We start from the raw sequence: 9024 nt of genomic DNA, 5'->3' as shown, positions 1-9024 counted from the left end.
GTATATAGATTATAACAAAAAGAAAAACAATAATGAAACCACTAAGGGATCTTAGGACTTAAAGAGGTTATAAGTTAATAGTTGAGTGTGTGTTAGTATAATACATATATTGTATTTGGTAGTTATCATTTCGGTAAGTCTCAAGGGGAGATTTTGAGTTTAGAATTTTGTGAGATTTTGTAGGATTTTATGTTATAGCATTTTGGTTTTTATTTTGATGTTATTGGTGTTAGAATTGAATAAATGAGAGAAAAATGAGAGTATCGATATGAAAAAAAGATATCTAAAAAATTGGTTTTAAATATGATTCTTTTCAAACTAAAAAAACTTCAAAAAAATTAATAACTACTAATGGTAGGAGCATTTATATATATATATTTTAATTTTAGAGTTATTTTTTTTTTGTGTAACAAGGTATTAACATTTTCTATTCACAAACTAACAATAAATGTATATCATGTATTTTTTAAATAAAACACTAACAATTTCTAATTAAAACTAACGATAAGGGAATATTTTTAGCTCTTTTTAAAAGTTTAAGAAATTTTTTGATACTTTTAAAAGTCAAAGATATTTTTGACATAAAGTACAAAATTCAAAAACATTTTATTTTATAATTTAGCCAACTTAGCTTGGTTTTTCTGAACATTGATATAGATGACAAAGCAAGAAATTTAGAGGTAGAAAAGGTATTTATAAGCTTAATTTTTAAAAACTAAAAACCAAAATCTAAATGTTTACAAAAGAAGACCTAAACTGAATCAAATAAATATAAACTTCAAAGTTCATGGACTAAATTTATAAAGCTCAAAGTTATTTACAATTACAATAGTAAAGAAAAGTAAATTAATAATAAATAATTGAACCTTTTCTTTTTAAGATTATGTTTTTTAAAAAAAAATTAAGAACACAATTTAGCTTTCGAAAACGTTTCTGCATGAATTTATTTTTTTTTCATCGAGTTTAAACATTTTCTACGTGAACTTAGCCAACACTGAATAAGCATGGTTCTAGAAAAAGGGTTTGTGATGCATGATCATGAAGTCAAGGTTCATGAGCTTTCAACGTGTGAGCTACTCCTTATAATCATTTTTTTAATTATATAATTATATGCCATGAATTAATAAATAAGAATAAAAATAAAATTATTTAGGTTAAATAAAATATATAGGTTAAATTGAAAATTTAGTCTTTATAGTTTAGAGAAAGTTAAAATTTAGACCATTTGATTTATAATTAGAATTTAATCCTTATGATTTAGTAAAACATTAATAAATAGTCTTTACAATAGGGACTATTTATGAGTATTTTATCAAACCATAGGAATTATTTGTAAGGTTTTATCAAATCATAAAAACTAATTTCTAACTTTTAAAATCATATAGATTAAATTCTAACATTCTTCAAATCACTGGATGGGGCCGAATTTGTAATATAATCAAACATTTATATACCTTTTTGTGCCGTTAAAAAACTTACTTGGGCACTTGAACCTCTTTTCTTTCTTTACATTTTTCTCATGTTTAGATACTTTGGAATAAGATTGTGGATATGTTGGTCTACAAAGGTTATACCAAGTTTGTTGAAGAAATTGACATAAAAGGAAGAGAGACAACATTTTTTGAAGAAATAAACTTTTATTAAGAACTTACAAAGATGAACACTTTTGGAGAGAATACTCTTTCACTCGCTTTTTACTCAAAGTTCCTCTCTAACTTTCTTGTTTTCTTTCTTCCTCTCCTTGTTTGCTTGGCTTACAAATGGAGCTCCATCCCCTATTTATAGGCATGAGATCCTTGGAGCCCAAGCAAAAGGATCTCTCTAGATTATTCTTAGATTCTAAATATCTAGCTATATTTCTTGGTTTATTCTTATCTAAAAGAATTCTCTAGAATTCCTTAAATCTATGACTCTTCTAAAATATTTCTAGATCTTTTTTTCTTTGTGATATTTATTCATACATAGTTCTAGGAAAAACCAATGTACATATTTATATCATATGGTAGATATTTCAAGAACCTTTTAGACTAGTTAGTGTTGCTATATATTTTAACACTCCCCTTTAACACTAACTATTATGGTTCGTTCAATCATCTCGAGCGCCTGTTGAAACTTTGCATGTTTGTTTGCTGGTAGCCCTTTTGTGAATATATATGCAATTTCATCTTCTGGCTTTATTGGCTTAATCTCAATTTCCTCTTGAAGTACTTTTTCTCTAATGAAATGGTAATGAACCTAATGTTTGGTCCTTGCATGGAATACCGGATTCTCAAGTAAGCGAACTACAAATTGGTTGTCACAGTATAAAGTTGCTGCATGATTAACTTCTTGGAGCAAATCCTTCATTAGTTGTTTTATCCAAATTTTCTCTTGTGCTTCCATGGTCGCTGCTCTATACTCTACTTCTATGGTAGATAATGTGACTGTTGCTTGCCTCTTGCTACATCGAAAAACTGCTCCACAACCAACTTTGAATAAGTAACCAGTAGTTGATGGACGTGTAACATGATCTCCTATATAATCAACATCATATAAGCCTTCTTATTTTCAGTCCTCCATTTTCTTATAAAAAAAGACCATATTCACCTGTCCTCTTAGAGATCGTAAAAGTCTTCGAACTACGTCAAGATGAGGCTTCTTCAGATTTTGTATGTAACGACTTGCAACTCTAAAACGAAATATGAGATGTCATGTCTTGATAAGGTAAGGTAGATTAAACTACCTACCAACTAACCATACATCGTCGAGTCTGCAAGATCTTTACCTTTATGCATGCAGAACTTTTTGTTAACCTCCATCAATGTAGATATTGGCTTGTAGTCACTCATGCCATACTTTTAGAGAAGATCCTTTACATACTTTTGTTGTCTAAGGAACAATCCTTTTTCTGAGTGTTCCACCGCTAGTCCAAGGAAATGCTTTAGTTCTCCAAGCTCTTTCATTTCAAATCGAACTATTAGATTCTGCTTTATTTGTCGAATTTCTTCTATGTGGTCTCTTATTATGATTAGATCATCCACATAGACCAATATGATTGTGACCTTTGAGCCTTGAGGTTTGACAACTAAGCTGGAATTTGCTGGAACTACTGCAAAGCCACTTTCAACTAGAAACTCTGCAATTTTTCCATACCAGGCTTTTGGTGCTTGCTTCAAACCATATAAAGAAATTTTCCCATACCAAGCTCTCATTTGAGGATGAGAAACTAAATGAATTTGCAAAAGTAGTCATGATGAGCTTCATCCTCAAATCCTTTTGGTTGCTCTATATATATTTCTCGATCTATCTTTCCATTTAAGAAAATGTTCTTAACATCCATCTGCCAGAGTTTCCATCCCATCAACAAGTGCTACTAAGACTCGAACAGTGGTGAGCTTTGCTATAAGACTGAACGTCTCATCATAGTACAAGCCACACTGTTGAGAAAACCTTTGAGCCACTAGTTGAACTTTGTATCTTTCTACCGTCCCATCTGTCCAAGCTTTAATTTTGTAAACCCATCTACAAGACATGGGTTTAACATCTTTAGGCTTCGACACCAAGTCCCACGTTTGATTCTTTCTTAATGCGTCAACTTCTTCTTCCATGAATTTTCTCCATTTGATATTCTTTGGCACTTCTTCGTATGTTGTTGGCTCCTCAAATGTTGCTAATGCCGCATTCATGTACCTAGAATTAGGTTACTTAGTCTTGTTAATCTCCTTAAATGTAGCTCTTGATTATATACTCCACTTTTCCAAGAACTTTGTGTTCTTAATTGCTCTTCTTCGTCTTTGTCGTTTTCTTCTTCTCTTTCTATTGGAGCTTGTTGTACTTGACTTATTTTTTTCTTCTTCTGGTCCTTCTTTGAAAGACTTATCATATTTGGGTGTCTTTTCTAATTCGAGTGCCCACCATGAGGATGCTTCATCAAATATCACATTCCTCGATGTATAACATCGTGCACAAATAGGATCAACGCATCTCCACCTTTTTTTGTTGTCATATCCAACAAAGATGCGTCTGATTTCTTTCTTGTCAAACTTCTCTCTCAGATGATCTGGTACAAACACATAACACACACAACCAAAGACTTGAAAGTATCCAACTATTGGCTTGATATTTAGCAACCTTCATTATTTTAACTACCGAGTTGTACATAGTGCTACTGTAGCAAAACAGGGGGCTAAAGAAATTTTATGCCCTATTTTCTTAAGACATGCCTCAAATGGACTAGTAGCTCACTCAGCTCATTCCAAATTGGGGCCCAAATGGTGCCTAAATGATTATTAAACAAAGCCTGTAATTTCTACCAAATACAACTTTGAAATTTAAAAAAAAAAAAAAAAATTAGAATATATCAATTTGGGGATTGTACCAATTTAAACCGTGAACTAACAATTGTATCAATTAAATTCGAATTTCTGTAAGTGTATCAATTTATGCCCTTCTTTACGTTTTATTTGGATAAATATTATGCGAGACTATAATGTTATAAATTAAACATCTAAACTTTCATAAATTGATTAATTTATATTAGAGTTGAAGATTGGCCTCGATTGTTTAAGGTTTTAAAGTGATGTTACAAGTGTCTATTATCTCAGTAGTTATTCTTATGATTTGCAGTAATATCGGCTATCTCGCAGGATCATTTCTTTCCTTATTTATGCGACTACGTATATTTGTGCCTTATTGGTTTTTTTCTTTTCTGGTTGGTGATTCTCCGAATGAGTTTCTTTCCTTCTACTGCTCTCTTATATAAAGGGTGATGTGTTTTTCTCCGAATGAGTTTCTTTCCATCTACTGCTCTCCTATATAAAGGGTGTTGTGTTTTTCTCTAGGGTTGGCGCATTTGTTTTTTACAATCCATAAGAATTGTGTTGTTCGAATGGCCAACGACTGTTTATGCTCTCTGTTCTGCATGCTACCGAAGAGTTATTTGGGTGATATAGTACTTACTAAGATGCTATTGATTATTGAATGACATGAAGATTTCTTCAGTGTTTTCTTAGATTTCTAATGTGTGAAGAGGACGTGAACTTAAAGGGAGCCTAAGTTTGCGTGTGAAGAGGACTTCATATCAAGGTGAAAAGATCTTGATTTAGATGAATTCACACTCTTAGAAGGAGCCTAAGAGAGTGTTACTAATATCTAATCTAAGGGGAGCCTAAGTTTTACCTTGGGAGGAGATATTGCACTTAGGAGGAGCCGGAGTGTCACTTTGTGAGTTGAGTTGTTCGTGTGTATCTATACTTGTTGTGCTCTTACAGATAAGTACAACATTGTAAACTGCATAACTTCATATTAGTAAAAGAATATTTCTATGGGTACACTACCCCCTAAATGTGAAGTTTTGTAAAAACTACACGGAAGCGTGATCGAATCCAAAATCATTTATTTAATAGAAACAAAATAGTTCAGAGACGGAAACTAATTATGCAATACGATTACAATATGCTACTACAATTAAAATAAGAGAAGAGAAGAGGAACTAGGGTCAGAATAACACTTACCCTTGATGATACAAGTCTTCTTGAATTCCTCTCCTTGATCTCGTACACAACGAATTCCTTTGAAATCTTCAAACACCAAGAATACAGTAACACCAAATCCCAATTTGGTTGAACACGGCCAATGGATTTCCTAGGTGAGAATCCACAGGAGTTGTGGACTTTGTGATATATTTTGGAGAGGGAGAGAAATATTTTAAGAGGAGATATTTGCAGATCACAAAAACTAGGAAAGAAAGTATTATCTTTATTTTCTGCATTGAATGGAAGGGAGAAGATGAATTTTCCCTGTCCAACCTCTCACATCCACATTTATGAGAGAAATAAGGGGAGTGAAGTTATTTTCATAACTCCTTCACTTTAATTCAAAATTTAAATAAAATTGAATTAAAATAAATTTTAATTTAACTAATATATAATTATATAATAGCTACCTTATTATATAATATATATTATATTATATTATATCTAATATAACATGTAATCTATAGTTTATATTATATCAAATATAATATAAACTATAGTTTGAAATTCTCTCATTTAACCTATATTATTTAATATAAATCAAATTCACATTAAATTTAACCTATAGATTTTATATGAATCAAATTCATATAATTCATATTTGAATCATATTCAAATATTTATTTCCTCTCAAAATGAACTTTGTATCATAATGCATCAAATACATTATATTAGTTATATCACATATAATTAATTTATATTAATTATATCACATATAATTAATTCCCTCAATTAATTTGAATAATTCAAATTAACCCAAAATTAATTTGATTCTCAATAATCCAGTTGAGCTACCGATGAGACCTTATGGACCTATAAATTGAAGCTCCAATGATACTTGGATAATTAATTAAATTACACAACTTTCATTAACTGCCAGCCACTCCACTAAAGATCGATAGCTGCACTCTTCGCACTATAGATATATTTCTGTGTCCAGTGGATATAACCAATCAACGGTGCATTGTCCTTTCACAAATTGCTCGTAAGTATAGCTGGGCCAATATTACCATTTTACCCTTATAGTTACATCTAACTTCTTAAGTACCACTGACTCTTCTAACGAACAATAAGTCATAGTCAAACTATGATCAAAACCCTCTCGGGCCAGGAGAGGGTGTGGCGCTACATTGTTCAAGCCCCAGAATCAGTCATTAAGGGAGCAATTTCTCTACTTACTATAGCTATATAGAAGGAATGAATTTCTTTTTGTGTAGTTGCGTTCCTAACTCCACAATCAGACGAATCCTCAAAATGATAAGCATATTGAGTCAGCGATACTGAACACTCTCACCCATGCAGATCAAAGGACCACCTTCATAGGCAGAAGTTCACAACTCACTCAGAATTCAGGTCAAGTCACCTATGGTCATCCTGGTGAAATGTAAGTTTCTTTTATCAATGGTATTATGTAGTGAGACTAGTCATTTTGTGATCTAGTCTTATACAAACTCTTTATATAGAATACCCACGCTTTCATGTCTCTATATGAATTATTAGGATCAAATTATTTGTAGCACTTTACAGCAATTGTAACAACTACAAAGCGGATCGTATTCATAGTGTCACTACGATAAGACATTCAACCTTATTTCTCTATTATAGTCCGTTTAGGTTGTCTCTTAAACATGATTCACTTATATGTCTCCACATATATGTTTAAGTTACATAAGACAACCTTAAATCTTAGTTTATTGGTTTTGTGGGTTAATGCTACTATTTGTCAAATAAAATGCCTCAAATTTTATTAAATAAATAAATTGTTTGTACGTTAGAATTACAAATTATAGGACCCACGAGATTTAGGACATCAACCCTAACAAGATAGGTGAGATTTCACGAAACTGGGTTAACAAAGTATGTGTTCACTTTCTTAAATTGTTTTATTTTGTTCTCTGATTGTTACTATATGTGCAGATACTTTGTGTATGACATCATTATGTGAGTAATAAACTTTCTTTATTTTTTTTTTAAAATTTAGACTCTCAATTAAGGTTTTCCTTGAAAATTATCCATATATCAGTTCTGATTGCCATTTTATTAATTCAACATTTGAAGAAGTCTATGCACGTATAAAAATTGTATGTAGGGATGGTTCTTAAATATAATCATAATATAAAGTCTAAATTGATTCACTTCAATTTAAAAGTTTAACTCAAACAATTATATGTTTTGCAAAATATTTTTAAACTAAATCTAGAAAAGGGTTTAAATTGGGCATTTTTTCAAAACTTTTTATTGGTGTTTTGGCCAATGAATTTGAGTTGAGTTTCAATGATCAACTTTTTGTTTGGCCTACCAACTTCAACTTCACAATTCAGTGTTAAAAAATTTAATTCCACTTGACTTCAATAGTAATCACTATTGAAGCCTATATGTTGATTGAGGAATTACATCTTCCACTATTTCTTTTTTTTTTTAAAAAAAAAAAAACCTCGATTAACAAAAGTATTTTTAAATAAAAGTTTTTAAATGATCCATTCATAATATTTAATAATCATCTTTATGGTAAACAATGTTTGAATGAAACTAAATTTTAAAAAAATATTTTTTCCTATGCAATCCAAATAGAACTTTATTCAATTTTTATTTTTAATTTTTTTTGTGTGTGTTGTCAAAGAAAAATCAAATGGCATGTTAAAACATAGATTTACATTCCTTATTTCTTTTAACCCCACACTACAACTGTAATTACATATGAAAAGCCTACATGATAAACAAACTTTTGTACTTTAAAAAAAATACACTTTTTCATAAGAAAAGTTGATGTATGCATTTTTCAAAACATGTATTCTCAATTTTGGACATAATATTGCTAGAATTTTCTATATCATGTTTGTAAATAATGACACATACAAATGCTTTAAATCAACTAACATACAATTCCATAAAAAAACCTTAAATCCAACCTACTAATTATGTTTTTTTTCCTTCTTTTTTTGTGCATATACTTATGCATTCTACTAATGTGAAAGTATTGTAATTTTGTTGTTCATATGAAACGAGAGTATTTTATCTTTCTTAAGTTCAATAATTACATGTAGCAAATTATAAAATATATGTGAAAATTTTAAGTTGACATCTGAATTGGGTGTTGCAAATTTGGAAGAATATGTGTAATTGAATGGTTCAAAATAGCAAGCTGAAAATCAAACCTCTTTATGTTAGAAAAATTTGCACTAGATACCTATAATTTAATAATTCAACTATGTACCTCAAACAAAAACTTTCGAACTCAAACTAAACTACTTTAATACTCTAAATTTAGACTTCTAAACTCCGTAAATATATTAACTCTAGAGGTATCAATTCTAGATTTCATAAGAGTTTCAAACAATATTTTTTATTTTAGTATTAAAAACTTTAAGAATTAAATTTAGAGTAATGATTAGGTGTATCTCAGACTTTCTATTTTTATATAAACAAAAAAAAAATTCTTTTAAAGAAAATAAAATAAAACTGCCATGTAGCAATTTCCTATTGATTAATTGCCTCAACTCCACAACAGCAC

The sequence above is a fragment of the Benincasa hispida genome, chromosome 9 (assembly GCF_009727055.1).
Source record: "Benincasa hispida cultivar B227 chromosome 9, ASM972705v1, whole genome shotgun sequence".
NCBI classification, from domain to species: domain Eukaryota; kingdom Viridiplantae; phylum Streptophyta; class Magnoliopsida; order Cucurbitales; family Cucurbitaceae; genus Benincasa; species Benincasa hispida.
The sequence above is the reverse complement of the archived record's forward strand: the minus strand, read 5'-3'. Positions refer to the sequence as shown.